General features: G+C 36.3%; 1 protein-coding gene across 8 annotated transcripts in view; it reads right to left on the reverse strand.

Moving 5' to 3' along the window:
• The window catches only part of SLC39A10 (solute carrier family 39 member 10), a 98,525-nt gene that overhangs the window by 45,238 nt on the left and 34,938 nt on the right, over window positions 1–18,349 (reverse strand). Inside the window, exon 2 of one of the 8 annotated variants that reach the window (XM_082397340.1) lies at window positions 6,375–6,552. The exons of 6 other annotated variants lie outside the window; for them this stretch is intronic. The gene's annotated coding sequence lies outside the window, so the exon portion shown is untranslated. Of the gene's footprint in view, window positions 1–6,374; window positions 6,553–11,731; window positions 11,974–18,349 lie in introns of all 8 variants that reach the window. One more of the 8 variants, XM_082397339.1, reaches the window with a different exon arrangement.

Genomic DNA, 18,349 nt, shown 5'->3' on the forward strand with positions numbered 1-18,349 from the left:
TCTACCCTAGAGAAACTCTTACACTATGCACAGGAGACAAATTCAAGAATCTTTATTGCAGTATTGTTGAATTTTTTTTTTAATGTTAACTATCTTGTAAATAACAGAATACTCAACTAAAAGTGGTTAAAACAAAGAGGAAAATTTCACATTAAAAAAGTTGGGGAAAATGGTGGTTTCAGGACAATTACACAAGCAAAAACCCAAACTCTCTCATCCTCAGATCTGTCTCCTCAGAATCTCAAGAAACTGCTGTTGCTACAACCACTCCATCCTTGCACAACCATATCCAAAGCGGGAAGGTTTATCTTTTTCTTTTCATCCAGGGAGAAAATCTTTCCTGAAAGTTCCTCTCAGATTTCGCTTAACATATCTTTCATCAGGGCTGTACTACATACACAAAACTGGTAAAGGAAGAAATTACCATGATCGGCTTAGACAAATCAACATTCATTCTCTCGAGATTGGAAAGAAGCCACCTTTCCTATGCATATGGAGGACATACTAACAGCAAGCAAAAAGGAGGTAAATGAGGAATGGCAGTTGATTATATAACCATTAGTGCCTGCCACAAACCTAAATGCCCATCAGTAGAAGAATGGATAAAAAAAACATGGCGTACTTATGTAATTAAAGATTATGCTAAAGTTATAAATGTGTGACTATGAAATACACAACAAACACAATTCTTAGAAACATAAAGAGTAAACTCCAAAAAGGTACATGTCATATCATTTATACACAATTAAAAACATGCAAAATACCTTAATTTGGGTTATATATACATGTAGCAAGAGCTTAACATGGGGATGATCACATTCTAGAGAGTGGTTATCTTTTCAGGAAGAAATGAAGGGGAGTCAGATGGTAGAGAGAGTATGCATATTTAGCTGCATCTGCAGTGTTTTATTTCTTAAAAAGTGAGGGGAATCTGAAGCAATGTGACAAAACATTTAATATTTGTAAAAAGCAGCATAATGGGATTCAGGTGCATGTTATACAGATCTTCCCCGACTTAAGGGTGGGATTATGTCTCAACTCATCCTAACTTGAAAAATATCGTAAGTTGAAAATGCATTTAACATACATAATCCACTGAACATCATAGCTTAGCCTAGTCTTCCTTAAATGTGCTCAGAGCACTTACATTAGTTAGCCTACAGGTGGGCAAAATCATCTAACACAAAGCCTGTTTTATAATAATAATCTCATGTGATTTACTGAATACTGTACTAAAAGTGAAAAACAGAAGGTTGTATGGGTACAGAATGGTTTACCTTTGTGATCACGTAGCTGACTGGGAGCTGCAGCTTGCTGCCACTGCCCAGCATCACAGGAGTGTACTGTACTGCATACCACTAGCTGGGACAAAGATCAACATTCAAAACATATGCTTTCTACTGAATGCATACTGCTTTTGCACCACTGTAAAGTCAAAATATCATAAATCGGAGGCCATCTGTATAGTATATGCTTTTTGCAGGTTTGATACCTAACCACCATCAGTGATTAGTCAACATGTGTTGGAGGAACAGCAGAAGCAGTATCATGGTTACCTGGGAACTTGTTAGAAATGTAAATTCTTGCACCCCACCCAGACCTACTAAATCAGGAACTCTGGGGTTAGGGCTCAGCAGTGTGTCATTCAATCTTCCTAGTGAGTCTGATGCTAGCTAAAGTTTGAGAGCCACTACCTATACAAATAAATTATATAAACACTCCCATTTATTTCAAATGATACTTAATTACATCGAATACTTTGATTACCTGAATTAGGTTTAGTTATTACACGTGGTTTATGTGGGTTAAGAATTTTAGAAAATATTAGTCTATAAAATATGTTTAATCCCAAAGCTACATTAAGTTTGAGAATTTGATTTAATCCAAATGCTTCAGTTTCTTATATTATAGTCGCATAGATAAAGTCACCATTTAAAACATACAGTTTTACCTATACACTAATGAAGATGAATGGGCACAGATAATTAAGACAATCGCTATTAAGCAGAAAGAGGACATTACACTCCCTACAATTGCCTTGGTTTTCCACTTGAAGATGCTAATGAAAGGCGATACTCTGAATGAATGCTGCTGTGTTCATTTGATATGTAAATGTCTTGTAGTTTCTTCAGTGAACATTATCTCACTGTCAAATGAATAGGTACCAGATGTAAAAATAAAACATACATATATATTGCTCAGGCAACATCAAATGAATGACTCCATGAAACACAAAAACTGTGGGTGGTCTATATGAGTTTTAAATTGTCATTTGTGTCTACTTTTTGAATGTATACTACTCAATTTGTTTACTGCAAAGATTTTAATATCTTAAGTCACCAAATCATTTACATTCAAGAGAGCACGATAGGAATGCAAAATACATGAGTGACATCATAAAGGTAATATTAAATCTGTGTTAAGTATTTTTAAAAGTAAATCATACATAAACTTTGCAACTTTAGTTTAGAACAGCTATATAGCAGGTGTGTGCCAAAGAATCATTTGGATGAAGTATGCATTTGTCAGCATAGACTAAGCAGCTATTGTAAAGAGACTTCTCTCAAAGGGCAGTGGCTTAAGAAACAAGCAAGTTCATTTCCCTCTTAAAAACAGTCCAACACTTTAAGTATATCCTGCCACTCCCTTCCGGCCTGCACCCAGCATGGATCTCATTCAGATTCGATGCAGAAGTCAAAAGATTTTCAGACAAGCAAAAGCTAAGAGAGAATTCAGCACCACCAAACCAGCTTTACAACAAATGATGAAGAAACTTCTCTAGGTGGAAAACACAAGAGAAGAAAAAGACCCACAAAAACAATCCCAAAACAATTAAGAAAACGGTAATAGGAACATACATATCAATAATAACCTTGAGTGTAAATGGATTAAATGCCCCAACCAAAAGACACAGACTGGCTGAATGGATACAAAAACAAGACCCATATATATGCTGTCTACAAGAGACCCACTTCAGACCTAGGGACACATACAGCCTGAATTGAAGGGATGGAAAAATATATTCCATGAAAATGGAAATCAAAAGAAAGCTGTAGTAGCACTAGTCATATGAGATAAAATAGACTTTAAAATAAAGACTGTTAAAAGAGATAAGGAGGGACACTACATAATGATCAAAGGATCAATCCGGGCTTCCCTGGTGGCGCAGTGGTTGAGAATCTGCCTGCCAATGCAGGGGACACGGGTTCGAGCCCTGGTCTGGGAAGATCCCACATGCCACAGAGCAGCTGGGCCCGTGAGCCACAATTACTGAGCCTGTGCGTCTGGAGCCTGTGCTCCACAACAAGAGAGGCCGCGATAGTGAGAGGCCCGTGCACCGCGATGAAGAGTGGCCCCCGCTTGCCACAACTAGAGAAAGCCCTCGCACAGAAACGAAGACCCAACACAGCCATAAATAAATAAATAAATAAATAAATAAATAAATAAATAAATAAATAAAAATTTAAAAAAAAAAGGATCAATCCAAGAAGAAGATATAACAATTATAAATGTTTATGCACCCAACATAGGAGCACCTCAATACATAAGGCAAATGCTAACAACCACGAAGGAGAAATTGACAGTAACACAATAACAGTAAGGGACTTTAACAACCCACTTACATCAATAGACAGATCATCCAAACAGAAAATAAATAAGGAAACACAAGCTTTAAATGACATAATAGACCAGATAGATCTAATTGATATTTATTGAACATTCCACCCAAAAGTGGCAGAATATACTTTCTTCCCAAGTGCACATGGAACATTCTCCAGGATAGATCACATCTTGGGTCACAAATCAAGCCTTGGAAAATTTAAGAAAATTGAAATCGTAACAAGCATCTTTTCTGACCACAAAGCTATGAGACTGGAAATCAATTACAGGAAAAAACTGTAAAAAAACCCAACTACATGGAGGCCAAAAAGTACGTTACTAAATAACCAAGAGATCACTGAAGAAATCAAAGAAGAAATTAAAAAATACATAGAAACAAATGACAATCAAAACACGACAACCAAAAACCTATGGCACACAGCAAAACCAGTTCTAAGAGGGAAGTTTATAGCAATTCAATCTCACCTCAAAAAACAAGAAAAATCTCAAATAAACAATCTAACACTACACTTAAAACAGCTAGAGAAAGAAGAACAAAGAAAACTCAAAGTGAGTAGAAGGAAGGAAATCATAAAGATCAGAGCAGAAATAAATGAAATAGAAATGAAGAAAACAATAGCAAAGATCAATAAAACTAAGAGCTGGTTCTTTGAGAAGATAAAATTGATAAACCCTTAGCCAGACTCATCAAGAAAAAAAGGGAGAGGACGCAAATCAACAAGATTAGAAATGAAAAAGGAGAAATCACAACTGACACTGTAGAAATACAAAGGATTATAAGATACTACTACAAACAACTATATGCCAGTGAAATGGACAACCACGAAGAAATGGACAAATTCTTGGAAAGGTACAATTTTCCAAGACTGAACCAGGATGAATTAGAAAATATCAACAGACCTATCACAAGTAATGAAATTGAAACCGTAATTAAAAATCTTCCAGCAAACAAAACTCCAGGACCAGATGGCTTCACAGGCAAATTCTATCAAACATTTAGAGAAGAGCTAACACCTATCCTTCTCAAACGCTTCCAAAAAATTGCAGAGGGAGAAACACTCCCAAACTCATTCTATGAAGCCACCATCACCCTGATACCAAAACCAGAAAAAGATATCACAAAAAAAGAATATTATAGACTACTATCACTGATGAACATAGATGCAAAAATCCTGAACAAAATACTAGCAAATAGAATCCAACAGCACATTAAAGGATCATACACCCTGATCAAGTGGCGTTTATACCAGGAATGCAAGGATTCTTCAATATACCCAAATCAATCAATGTGATAATCCATATTAACAAACTGAAGGAGAAAAACCATGTGATCATCTCAATAGATGCAGAAAAAGCTTTCGACAAAATTCAACACCCACTTATGATAAAAACTCTCCAAAAAGTGGGCATAGAGGGAACCTACCTTAACATAATAAAGGCCATATATGACAAACCCACAGCAAGCATCATACTCAATGGTGTAAAGCTGAAAGCATTTCCACTAATATCAGGAACAAGACAAGGATGTCTACTCTCGCCACTCTTATTCAACATACTTTTGGAAGTCCTAGCCACAGCAATCAGAGAAAAAAAAGAAATAAAAGTAATACAAATTGGAAAAGAAAAGGTAAAACTGTCACTGTTTGCCAATGACATGATACTATACAGAGAAAATCCTAAAGATGCCACCAGAAAACTACTAGAACTAATCAATGCATTTGGTAAGGTTGCAGGATCCAAAATTAATGCAAAGAAATCTGGCATTCCTATACACTAACAATGAAAAATCAGAAAGAGAAATTAAGGAAACATTCCCATTTACCACTGCAACAAAAAGAATAAGATACCTAGGAATAAACCTGCCTAAGGAGGTGAAAGACCTGTACTCAGAAAACTATAAAACACTCATGAAAGAAATCAAAGCTGACAAAAACAGATGGAGAAATATACCATGTTCTTGGATTGGAAAAATCAATATTATGAAAATGACTATACTACCCAAAGCAATCTACAGATTCAATGCAATCCCTATCAAACTACCAATGGTATTCTTCACAGAATTAGAACAAACAGAAACACAATAGACCCCGAATAGCCAAAGCAATCTTAAGAAAGAAAAATGGAGGAATCAGGCTACCCAACTTCAAACTATACCATAAAGCTACAGTAATCAAGACAGTATGGTACTGGCACAAAAACAGAAATATAGATCAATGGTACAGGATAGAATGCCCAGAGATACACCCACACACATATGGGCACCTAATTTACGACAAAGAAGGCAAAAACATACAATGGAGAAAAGACAGCCTCTTCAATAAGTGGTGCTGGGAAAACTGGACAGCTACATGTAAAAGAAAGAAATTAGGGGGATAGCTTCAAGATGGCAGAGGAGTAAGATGTGATCACCTTCCTCCCCACAAATACATCAAAAATACATCTACATGTGGAACAGCTCCTACAGAACACCTATGGAACCTGGCAGAAGACCTCAGACTTCCCAAAAGGCAAGAAACTCCCCACATACCTGGGTAGTGCAAAAGAAAAAAGAAAAAACAGAGATGAAAGAATAGGGACAGGACCTGCACCTCTGGGAGGGAGCTGTGGAGGAGGAAAGGCTTCCACACACTGGCGGAGACGGTGGGTGGGTCGGGGGGAAGCTTTGGAGTCACGGAGGAGAGTGCAGCAATAGGGGTGTAGAGGGCAAAGCGGACAGATTCCCACACAGAGGATTGGTGCTGACCAGCACTCACCAGCCTGAGAGGCTTGTCTGCTCACCCGCCGGAGCAGGTGGTGGCTGGGAGCTGAGGCTCAGGCTTCAGAGGTCAGATCTCAGAGAGAGGACTGAGGTTGGCTGCGTGAACACAGACTGAAGGGAACTAGTGCGCCACAGGTAGCTGGGAGGGAGTCCAGGAAAATGTCTGGAACTGCCTAAGAGGCAAGAGAACATTGTTTCAGGGTGCACGAGGAGAGGGGATTCAGAGCACAGCCTAAACGAACTCCAGAGACGGGCTCGAGCCGTGGCTATCAGCACGGACACCAGAGATAGGCATGAGACGCTAAGGCTGCTACTGCAGCCACCAAGAAGCCTGTGTGCAAGCACAGGTCACTATCCACACCTCCCCTCCCGGGAGCCTGTGCAGCCCGCCACTCCCAGGGTCCCATGATCCAGGGACAACTTCCCCAGGAGAACACACGTCAGGCCTCAGGCTGTTACAACGTCACGCCGGACTCTGCCGCCATAGGCTCGCCCCAGATTCAGTACCCCTCCCTCCCCCTGGCCTGAGTGAGCCAGAGCCCCCTAATCAGCTGCTCCTTTAACCCCATCCTGTCTGGGCCTGGAAGAGACGCCCTCAGGCGACCTACACGCAAAGGCGAGGCCAAATCCAAAGCTGAAGCCCAGGAGGTGTGTGAACAAAGAAGAGAAAGGGAAATCTCTCCCAGCAGCCTCAGGAGCAGAGGATTGGATCTCCACAATCAAACTGATGGACCCTGCAACTGTGGAATACCTTAAGAGACAACGAATCATCCCAAAATTGAGGCGGTGGACTTTGGGAGCAACTGTAGACTTGGGGTTTGCTTTCTGCATCTAATTTGTTTCTGGTGTTATGTTTATCTTAGGTTAGTATTTAGAGCTTATTATCATTGGTAGATTTCTTTATTGATTTGGATGCTCTCTTCCCTTTTTTTTCTTTTTATATATATATATTTTTTCCTTTTTCTCCTGTTGTGTATATGTGTATGCTTCTTTGGGTAATTTTGTCTGTATAGATTTGCTTTTACCATTTGTCCTAGGGTTCTGTCTGTCTGATTTTTTTTTTTTTTAGTATACTTTTTAGCGTTTGTTATCATTAGTGAATTTGTTTCTTGGTTTGGTTGCTCTCTCTTTCCTTCCTGTTTTTTTTTTTTTTACTCTTTAATTTTTTTATTTTTAAATATATTTAAAAACTTTTTTATTTTAATAACTTTGTTATTTTATTTATTTATTTATTTATTTTCTCCCTTTTCTTCTGAGCCAGGTGGCTGACAGGGTCTTGGTGCTCTTGCTGGGTGTCAGGCCTGAGCCTCTGAGATGGGAGAGCCGACTTCAGGACACTGGTCCACCAGAAACCTCCCAACCCCACATAATATCAAATGGCACAAGCTCTCCCAGAGATCTCCATCTCAACGCTAAGACCCAGCTCCACTCAACGACCAGCAAGCTACAGTGCTGGACATCCTATGCCAAACAACTAGCAAGACAAGAACACAACCCCACCCATTAGCAGACAGGGTGTCTTATCATAATAAGTTCACAGACACCCCAAAACACACCACCAGACGCAGTTCTGCCCACCAGAAAGACAAGATCCAGCCTCATCCACCAGAACACAGGCATCAGTCCCCTCCACCAGGAAGCCTACACGACCCACTAAACCAACCTTACCCACTGGGGGCCAACACCAAAAACAATGGGAACTATGAACCTGCAGCCTGCAAAAAGGAGACCCCAAACACAGTAAGTTAAGCAAAATGAGAAGACAGAGAAATACACAGCAGATGAAGGAGCAAGGCAAAAATCCACCAGGCAAAACAAACGAAGAGAAAATAGGGAGTCTACCTGAAAAAGAATTCAGAGTCATGATAGTAAAGATGATCAAAAATCTTAGAAACAGAATGGAGAAAATAAAAGAAACGTTTAACAAGAACCTAGAAGAACTAAAGAGCAAAAATGATAAACAACACAATAAATGAAATGAAAAATTCTCTAGAAGGAATCAATAGCAGAATAACTGAGGCAGAAGAATGGATTAATGACCTGAAAGATAAAATAGTGGAAATAACTACTGCAGAGCAGAATAAAGAAAAAAGAATGAAAAGAATTGAGGACAGTCTCAGAGACGTCTGGGACAACATTAAACGCACCAACATTCGAATTATAGGGGTCCCAGAAGAAGAAGAGAAAAAGAAAGGGACTGAGAAAATATTTGAAGAGATTATAGTTGAAAACTTCCCTAAAATGAGAAAGGAAATAGTCAATCAAGGCCAGAAAGTGCAGAGACTCCCATACAGGATAAATCCAAGGAGAAACACACCAAGACAAGTATTAATCAAACTATCAAAAATTAAATACAAAGAAAAAATATTAAAAGCAGCAAGGGAAAAGCAACAAATAACATACAAGGGAATCTCAATAAGGTTAACAGCTGATCTCTCAGCAGAAACTCTGCAAGCCAGAAAGGAGTGGCAGGACATATTTAAAGTGATGAAAGAGAAAAACCTACAACCATTACTCTACCCAGCAAGGATCTCATTCAGATTCGATGGAGAAATTAAAACCTTTACAGACAAGCAAATGCTAAGAGAAATTCAACACCACCAAACCAGCTTTACAACAAATCCTTAAGGAATTTCTCTAGGCAGGAAACACAAGACAAGGAAAAGACCTACAATAACAAACCCAAAACAATTAAGAAAATGGTAATAGGAACACACATATCAATAACTACCTTAAATGTAAATGGATTAAATGCTCCAACCAGAAGACATAGACTGGCTGAATGGATACAAAAACAAGACCCGTATATATGCTGTCTACAAGAGACCCACTTCAGACCTAGGGACACATACAGACTGAAAGTGAGGGGATGGAAAAAGATATTCCATGCAAATGGAAATCAAAAGAAAGCTGGAGTAGCAATTCTCATATCAGACAAAATAGACTTTAAAATAAAGACTATTCCAAGAGACAAAGGACACTACATAATGATCAAGGGATCAATCCAATAATAAGATATAATAACTGTAAATATTTATGCACCCAACGTAGGAGCACCTCAACACTTAAAGCAACTGTTAATAGCCATAAAAGGGGAAATCGACAGTAACACAATCATAGTAGGGGACTTGAACACCCCACTTTCACCAATGGACAGATCGTCCAAAATGAACATAAATAAGGAAACACAAGCTTTAAATGATACATTAAACAAGATGGACTTAATTGATCTATAGGACATTCCATCCAAAAACAACAGAATACACTTTCTTCTCAAGTGCTCATGGAACATTCTCCAGTATAGATCATATCTTGGGTCACATATCAAGCCTCGGTAAATTTAAGAAAATTGAAATCGTATCAAGTATCTTTTCTGACCACAACGCTATGAGAATAGATATGAATTACAGGAAAAGACCTGTAAAAAGTACAGACACATAGAGGCTACTAAACAATAACAAAGAGATCACTGAAGAAATCATAGAGGAAATCAAAAAATACCTAGAAACAAATGACAATGAAAACACGACGACCCAAAACCTATGGGATGCAGCAAAAGCAGTTCTAAGAGGGAAGTTTATAGCACTAGAATCCTACCTCAAGAAACAAGAAACATCTCAAATAAACAACCTAACCTTACACCTAAAGCAATTAGAGAAAGAAAAACAAAAAAACCCCAAAGTTAGCAGAAGGAAAGAAATCATAAAGATCAGATCAGAAATAAATGAAAAAGAAATGAAGGAAACAATAGCTAAGATCAATAAAACTGAAAGCTGCTTCTTTAAGAGGATAAACAAAATTGATAAACCACTAGCCAGACTCATTAAGGAAAAAAGACTGAAATCAATAGAATTAGAAATGAAAAAGGAGAAGTAACAACTGACACTGCAGAAAAACAAAGGATCATTAGAGATTACTACAAGCAACTATATCCCAATAAAATGGACAACCTGGAAGAAATGGACAAATTCTTAAAAAAGCACAACCTCCCGAGACTGAACCATGAAGAAACAGAAAATATAAACAGACCAGTCACAAGCACTGAAATTGAAACTGTGAATGAAACTTAAAAGCTTTTGCCAAGCAAAGGAAACTACAAACAAGACAAAAAGACAACCCTCAGAATGGAAGAAAATATTTGCAAATGAACAACAAAGGATTAATCTCCAAAATATATAAACAGCTCATGCAGCTCAATATTAAAAAAAACAAACAACACAAACCAAAAATGGGCAGAAGACCTAAATAGACATTTCTCCAAAGAAGACATACAGATGGCCAAGAAGCACATGAAAAGATGCTCAACATCACTAATTATTAGAGAAATGCAAATCAAAACTACAATGAGGTATCACCTCACACCAGTTAGAATGGGCATCATCAGAAAATCTACAAACAACAAATGCTGGAGAGGGTGTGGAGAAAAGGGAACCCTCTTGCACTGTTGGTGGGAATGTAAATTGATACAGCCACTATGAAGAACAGTATGGAGGTTCCTTAAAAAACTAAAAATAGAATTACCATATGACCCAGCTATCCCACTACTGGGCATATACCCAGAGAAAACCATAATTCAAAAAGAAACATGCACCCCAATGTTCACTGCAGCACTATTTACAACAGCCAGGTCACGGAAGCAACCTAAATGCCCATTGACAGATGAATGGATAAAGAAGATGTGGTACATATATACAATGGAATATTACTCAGCCATAAAAAGGAACAAAATTGGGTCATTTGGAGAGATGTGGATGGATCTAGAGACTGTCATACAGAGTGAAATAAGTCAGAAAAACAAATATCGTGTATTAACACATATATGTGGAACCTAGAAAAATGGTACAGACGAACCGGTTTGCAGGGCAGAAATAGAGACACAGATGTAGAGAACAAACGTATGGACACCAAGGGGGGAAAGCAGCAGGGGGGTGGTGGTAGTGGTGGGATGAATTGGGACATTTGGATTGACATATGTACACTAATATGTATAAAATGGATAATAAGAACCTGCTGTATAAAAAAATAAATAAAATTCAAAAAAAAATCATCTGAAGTCTCTGCTTTTCAAGCTTTCATTACAAGGAGTCTGGAACCATAATGTAGAAAGCCACGTATGATATTCCTGTGTCTGTTTTGCTGCTTGTGAATACAAACAACATCTGAGATTAGTAAATGCATGAGGTGGGATACTTTTATCAGTCACAAAATATTGTGAGGTCTTTTGAAGCTACTAAAATGTTTACAATTTTAGTTACCCTTTCAATAAATAAGCTTCAACCTCTTTCCACTACAAATGCATGTAAACCTACACAACATGTAATCACAAAGAGGACTTAAAGACAGAGCACTAACCTTAGGACCTGAATTAGACCCACATGCCTTCTCCCTTCAACTTGCAGAGCTGTATTCTCTTTCTACTCATCACCCCTCAGTTGCCTTCATTCTAAGAATAGTTACTGCCACTGCCTTAAATCTTTATTACTCCATTCATCTTCACTCTTCCTTTGTTTTCCTTTTTCAGCATCTTGTCACTGTTACACGACCCTGATTTTGTACCCGCTTGCCATTCATAAGCACTGCCAGCTTGATCTCTCCTTTCCATTAGGTTAGGAAAAAAAAAAAAAAAAATCACAGAATGTCCAGGGCAATTTTTTTTTTTTTTTTTTTTTTTTTTTTTTTTTTTTTTTTTTTGGGCACACAGCGCGGCATGTGGGATCTTAGCTCCCTGACCATGGGTGGAACCCGCGCCCCTTGCATTGGAAGCTTGGAGTCTTAACCACTGGACCACCAGGTAAGTCCCCAGGGCAATATTTTCGTAACAGTAACAGTTTTTTGATGCTGCTGACAACACAGACTACTTCTTCCCACCAGGGAAGCTTCCTATCTGTTCAATTTTAGCTGTCCGTACAGTTATTTGAACAAAGTTAAATGATTCAGTTCTGCCATTTAGCAGAATCTTACAAAAGTATAGTTCAAGTGTCAAAGCTACGTAATTTTTACTAGCAAACAACCAATTCATTATCAAGTATCAATCCATCTTTATTATCAAGTTCAACTTTGTCCAACATAAAGAAAACGACATAAATCATATAAACATAGTCTTCTTAAGGCACATTCTCTTTCTTAATAGAATCACACTCAGATACACAGACTGCAGTAGATTTTGTAATATACAGATACATTGAAAAAGAAAAAAAAATTATTAATGCCAGAGGGGGGAAAAAAAAGTTGTGCAGGAAAAGTAACAGCTTATTACAATGACTCAATTGTAAATAACATTCACAGTCATAAAAATATAACACTAAATACTGTTCTAAACCAAAATTATTCAATACAATTGTTCTGAAAAACTGAGGTATAGGAAATGAGTACATGGAGAGACGGAAAGAGTGCTAAATCCAAAGCAGACAATGACTAAAACTGAAAATCAGCAAGTTATGAACATGTTGGAGACATGGCAGTGAAAAGCAAAATAATTAAAGAAACTAAAGGAGTTCCTTATCTCTCTAGGCAGAATGTAAAAGAAGCCAGGCAGGAGACTGATTTTTCTTTTCCCTAAAAACTTCACAGAACTATTTAATTCTTTAAACTGTATTCATGCATAACTTTGAAAAAACTAAAAATAAAAGTCAGCAATTATAAATCTTAAAAAAAGTTTCTGTTGAACAAAATCACATAATGTCACATGTGGAAGAAAATGAATTACAGTTTCAAGATTTTCACAAGCATTTGTTTACAGGGTTTTAATCACAATATGTAATCATTTTAATTTCAATTTGTGCTATTATTTTTAGTTACTGGCTTGGATAAGTCCAAGATGTGGGGAAAGACCACAAAAGTTTGAATACTTTTCAGGTCTTGTTACATACTTCCAAATTGTTTTCTAGAGAAATTAAGTTTGGTTATACTGCCACCAGCAGTACGATCATAGTATTCTCATTAGTAGTTGGTATTATTAATTTTGGAACAGGTAAAATTACCTTATTCTTATTTATATTTTCAAATTATTCCTGGTGTGTCAATATTTTTATAAACATACATGAGCTTTTACATAACATGGCTTGGTCATATTTTCCGCAGAAAACATCTGCAATGCTGTCTAATGCCTTTTTACTTTGATTACAATGTTTTCCCTTTCACGTACAGACGTTTTCACGTACATGCACTGAAACCCATGAACATCTTTTGCAATTTCTTTATGACTTCTAAATTTAAGAAGTTTTTTCTCCCTATATTTAATATATATTTTCTTCTTTGAAAAAAAAGCAATAATTAAAATTAACATGACCCCTAACATCCATTTCTTTTTTAGGGAAAATAAAACATCCACTGAACTAACAAACAATAGTCTTGTTATCTGTTAACTAAGGAAGTTTACGTTTTAGCCTCAGTAAAACTTTGAAGTACTTGTGTTTAGGCAGAAATCTTCAGGGGAAAAGCTTTAACATTTTTTTATAAATCATAAATTACATTATGTATTATATAATAGTGTATTTACAGTGAACTTAAACAACACTTTCTTAAAATTTTCAGTGATTTGATTTGTAGCTACTTGGTTTCCTTCTTCAGTGTTTTAAAATTGATGATTATTTTCTTGAAAATAAACTTTTTATTTACACTGGTTATATATATCAAATTATTCACTTTATTTTAAAAACTAGAGTATGCCAATTTAAAACAAAAATATTAAAATATATGTTCTAATCATTAACAAGTTATGAAGTCAGCTGAAATTCTACATTAAAAAAGGTCCATGGGAATAGAAAACATGATCGTGTTGCTTTATGATATATATTATATACAATACATAATATCTAATTGTTCTCTGTAAGTATATACAATAATGTAATAATTAAATATTACATAATTACATAAAATATTTTTCTAATATTAGTTTTACTGATCTCATTGATTTACAATGTAATAATAAATAATATTTTATTCTATATATCTTGATAAGGTACATAAATCAATCTTTCCATAGCCCCCTTCATCAAGAGGCTATGTTCTTCTACAACATAGCACAAAGTATACTTCTTCACATGTAAACAGAATAAAGTAATGATTCATCTTCAGCAAAGGTGCACTAAGAAGAATTATACCAAAACACTTGTTCACAGGCCTGTAAACATGCAATCATGAATTGCTTTATGAGGGGAGTGGGAGGAGAGGAAAAAGGAGGAAAGGGGACAGGAGGAAGGGGCAAGGAGAAGGCATAAAAAATATGAAACATAGCCAGGACATGGAAGCAACCTAAGTGTCCATCATCGGATGAATGGATAAAGAAGATGTGGCACATATGTACAATGGAATAGTACTCAGCCATAAAAAGAAACGAAATGGAGTTATTTGTAGTGAGGTGGATGGAGTTAGAGTCTGTCATACAGAGTGAAGTAAGTCAGAAAGAGAAAAACAAATACAGTATGCTAACACATATATATGGAATCTAAGGGAAAAAAAAAAAAGGTCATGAAGAACCTAGTGGCAAGATGGGAATAAAGACACAGATCTACTAGAGAATGGACTTGAGGATATGGGGAGGGGGAAGGGTAAGCTGTGACAAAGTGAGAGAGTGGCATGGACATATATACACTACTAAACGTAAAATAGCTAGTGGGAACCAACCGCATAGCACAGGGAGATCAGCTCGGTGCTTTGTGACCACCTAGAGGGGTGGGATAGGGAGCGTGGGAGGGAGGGAGATGCAAGAGGGAAGAGATATGGGAACATATGTATGTATGTATAACTGATTCACTTTGTTATAAAGCAGAAACTAACACACCATTGTAAAGCAATTATACTCCAATAAAGATGTTAAAAAAAAAAAATGAAACATTTTCTGCTCTGAAGTAGGTACAAGGAAGACACAGTCACCTTTTAAATTAGAGAAGGTAAACTGTGAGAGACACTACATAAGAAATAGTAGAAACAGTGATAGAGTTAGGTAGTAATTCAAGGTTGAAGGCCACATTACAACTCCAAGCATCATAAATAAAGGTGCTATTCCTCCTATAGAGGAAAATGGAAAGAGGGAGGGACGAAAGCTTCTACTCTATTTAGGTGAAGAATACCTGAGAACTCACATTATTACCCATTCATTTAGATTTGAATGCTTTTCTACTAAAGTATCTTACTCATATAGGTAGTAGGAAAATGTAAGTATTTTAAAAGCAGCAACACATCAAATAAGGACAGAATATTAAGAACTGGATCCAGGAGTTGGCTGACTTAAAAGGGTCAGATATTTAATATTTTAGGTTTTGCAGGCAGTAGTCTCTGTGGCACCTACTCAATTCTGCCATTATGGTACAAAGCAGCAATATACGATATATATAAATGTACAAGGAAGCTGTGTTCCATCAACACTTAATTTAGAAAAGCAGACTGATTTGGCCCATTGCCATAGCTTGCTGACCCCTGACTTAATCTATACATTTTTAAAAACTTAACCAATTCAACAGACAACTATAGGGGAAACCACGATTGTACAACTCAAACATTCACAGAATATATAAAGTGAATTCAGAAAAAAGTTTAGAGGCACGAAGGCACATCTGAAATGATTTTTTATTTACAGGCATTAAAGCAACAGGGCAGTGGGATATATGTATTTGTGACCTTGTTACTACAACTGAAGGCGATTTAATTTTCTGCTTCTATATGAATGAAAACAAATGCAAAAACTCAAGTGATCACTGACTGACAAGTCTTTGATACTTACTAGAGCATTAAAAATAACTCACACAGTACTTCACAGTAATTCTAATAACAATACTTCTGGGTCTTATGAAAGCATATAATCTTATATTAATAAGATAAAGATATTTCCGACAACATTCTGATTCACTTTTCTAATCCCCAAAAACCTCTTTTCTGAATGGGATGGATGGTCCCCCAAAACAGTGTACACATTAAGGGTAAACACCGTTGTTAGAAATGTTAACGCAAGAACAATTACCTGATACCTTCTCTTCCAGCAGTAAAATATACAATATAATGGGTAAATGTAAACTATAAAATTACAAAATCATCTACCACTAACTCCTAATGAAAATAATTGAAACACTACTTGAAAAAGATTTTAGATTTTATCCCTATACTTACAAACCTGTAACCACCACGCCATTCTAATAACATCTTTTAACATTAAAAGTCTATTAAATATCCAATCCTTATATCTGGCAACAACAAAAAAAGAAAACCTTATGTTCTGATAATAGAATCTGACACTATTTTTTTATAGTGCTATGACAATGTGCTATGACACACTGTGCTATGATGTGCTATGACAATAAATTATTGTGTTCTGAACATTAAAAGTGTGGTCTCTTAAGCAGTTGGAAATAATTTCAATAATGCTATTGTTATTTAAAGCTTTACAATTCCAGTTGAAAATTGCCTTCATACCTACTGAACACACTTTTGAATATTCTGATTGTAGTAAATATTTGTCAAGAATATATTTGCTTATTTTGGAAAAACCTAAAAGTCATTGTGTGGTCTAGTCACAAAACTTATAATTAGAAAATAATGAAAAAAAAGGAAAATAATGAAAATGAAAAAAGTAGTTTGGAATATTGATAACTGATATAATTTGAAATCTTGAGTTTACATAAATGACTACGGGAAATCTTGTGGTTATTACAGGTCCTTGAGGCTCTATTTTTCAAAAATCGTTCTATAAAAGTCAAAGTTCCAAAACACTTGAACGTAAAAAAAAAAGCTCACCACCTGATTTTAACATTATTTTCAGTACAGTGGAGACAACACAAAGTTATATGGGACTAAATTAAGCCAGAAGCAGCCCAGACTGAAGTAATTGCTCCTATTCGTATGCAAAGCTAACCTCAAAGATACACATTTAATATATAGCCCTCTTCCTGTTTGAAAACCGCCCCCCAACATAACTTGCAAGGAAACTTGGCCTTATGCTGTTCTACCTCCACCCAAACTCACCCCCATTCAGAAAACTAGGGTTAAAAGCAATCAAAGTTAACCAGTTCAAAATGACTCTTATTAGTAACACTAACCAGCTGGAGGAGATCTCAAGGTAGACTAGATAAATAGCACTAAGTAATCTAATTGTAACTTAAATAGCCTTGTTTTAGGAAAAGGTGAAGATGAAGAAGGTAAGCGCATGAAAACTTCAAGGGGAATCAAACACTAGGGGGCAGCATCAAACTGCTGGGACAAACTAAGCACTTCTAACTTGTAAACTTAAAAGCTAAAGTTAGTATATTTTTAATGAGAATTACACTTATAATGAAAGATTTCTTTATAGGGTTATAAAACCTGTTATAAAGGAAAAAACCCAGCTTTCTGTTTTGATTACCTGCACTTCTTTTCCATTTCCTACTGTGTACTTTCTTTTGCATCTTATGAATACGTTTAAAATGCACTCATGATAAAAGTCCTTTCGATATAAAATTTTTAAAAAATAAGCATTTCCATTTTTGAGGTAACCACTACGCAGACAAGGGCTGACATATCAAAATCCAAAGTATTAATATTTCCTTGGGTTAATACTGAATTTAAATTTTTTATCACCCATTTAACATTTTTAACTCGATTAAAGAGCTTGACAACCAAGCTTTGCACATTCACTGAAGGTGTAACGAGCATTATGTGACAAAAAGCTGTGGAGTGTGTGTCCCTCAAGGAATTAGTCTGGCAGGGAAAACAAGATATATGTATGTAATTATAAGTTAGAAAATGCAAAAGCAGAAAAAATTCTATGGATTATTACATATGAATAACAACAGCAAGATAATTGTATCCCCGCAATGGCCCAGTAGAGACCATTAAACCTCATTCTGGAATCAAGACAGAAAGTAGTCCTTCAACCACCAATGAAGAACTGAAACGTCTGTATGCAGAAAAGAAGGTAAAATGAATTATCTGTAGCCCTATAGTTCATTATGTCATTTCAAGGTCACAGTAAACCCATGAGGTAGGTTTTTCTAGTACTTC

Source organism: Balaenoptera borealis (assembly GCF_965194805.1).
Source record: "Balaenoptera borealis genome assembly, chromosome: 6".
NCBI classification, from domain to species: domain Eukaryota; kingdom Metazoa; phylum Chordata; class Mammalia; order Artiodactyla; family Balaenopteridae; genus Balaenoptera; species Balaenoptera borealis.